Raw genomic sequence first — 1,393 nt, 5'->3', positions numbered from 1 at the left:
CGCTTCGCAAGATGAGACAATACCCGACCCACCCCGTGCGCGAATGCGGATTGGCGCTGCACGGTAAGAAGATTTCGCACAAATGAGAGATCCTCCTGGATCAAATTAGAATCCACTTATCACAGATAGCCGTTGCGGTAAACGCGCTGCTATTCAGCATGGTCATGCTTAGGGTCGTGGGTTCGAATATCACCGTTCGGGGATCTCTTCGTAAAATAAGTTTTCTTGATTCCCAGAAAACAGAGTATCTTCGTGCCTGCCTGGAAGTGCTCACAAGAACATTAAGCTGAGAGGCAGGCTCTGTCTTAGCTTAGTGTTCTTGTGAGCACTTCCAGGCAGGCACGAAGATACTCTGTTTCCTGGGAATGAAAAAAAGAAGTTTGCTGGGAAAGAAGATGTTCAAACTGGCAAGCTAAAGAACAGTTTTGAAGTAATTGAAAAAAAATGCAGCCTGATAAGGGAATGTGATTGGTGTATTGAATCTGCATAATTCTGGAGTTTATTGCAGAAAAGAACCTTGAAAAAAAAAAAATTCCCGTACGAACTTCGGAGAAATTTACGGAGAAATTCCGAAGGAATTCGCGGCAGAGCTCCGAAGGAGTTCTCGGTGGAGCTCCGAAGACTTTTCCGGATGAACTGCTGACAAATTCCCGTTCGACCTTCAGATGATCTTCGGAGGAATTCCTGGAGGAATTCCCAGATTCTTGGAGGAATTCCCAGACTGACTCAACCGGAGTATTTCCCAAAAAAAAATCTGAAAGAATTAATTGTCAGATAAATTCCTGGAGGAATCCGGGAAGAATTAATGGAGAAACTTCCAAGGAATTGTTGAAAGAATCACGAAGAAAATCTGAAGGGTGTTCTCCGTACGACTTCTCGGAGGCACTCTGAAGGAATTCCTGGAGGACCTCCAAAGAAATTCCTAGAAAAACTCCGAAGGACTTGTTGGAGGAACTTCGGAATATTTTTTAGACCAACTCCGGAAAAAATTCTGAAAGAACTCTAGAGCATTTTTTTAGGAACTCCGAAAGAATCCCTAGAGGAACCATGGAGGAAATGCGAAAGAATACCCGGCAGAAATTTTAAAAGAATTTATTTAGGAATTTCTTGAGGAACTCCCATAGAAGTCCTGGAGAAACTCCAGAATAATTTAAAAAAAAACATCCTAGAGAAACTCCGAAGTATTCGATGAAGAAACTCCGGAGCGATTCTAAGAGAAGCTCTGGAGGTGTTCCTGTAGGAACTCCAAGGTAAGTTGCTTGAGGAACTGCGAAATTCCTGGAGAAGCTGTGGAGGAAATCTGAAGGAATTACCGGTTGAGCTCCAAAGAAACTACCGAGAATTTGCTGGTGGAACTTCGGAAAAATTCATGGAAGTACTTCGGAACAAGTCT

Source organism: Aedes aegypti, chromosome 1, assembly GCF_002204515.2.
Source record: "Aedes aegypti strain LVP_AGWG chromosome 1, AaegL5.0 Primary Assembly, whole genome shotgun sequence".
In the NCBI taxonomy this organism is placed as follows: domain Eukaryota; kingdom Metazoa; phylum Arthropoda; class Insecta; order Diptera; family Culicidae; genus Aedes; species Aedes aegypti.
This window is presented reverse-complemented; position numbering follows the sequence as displayed.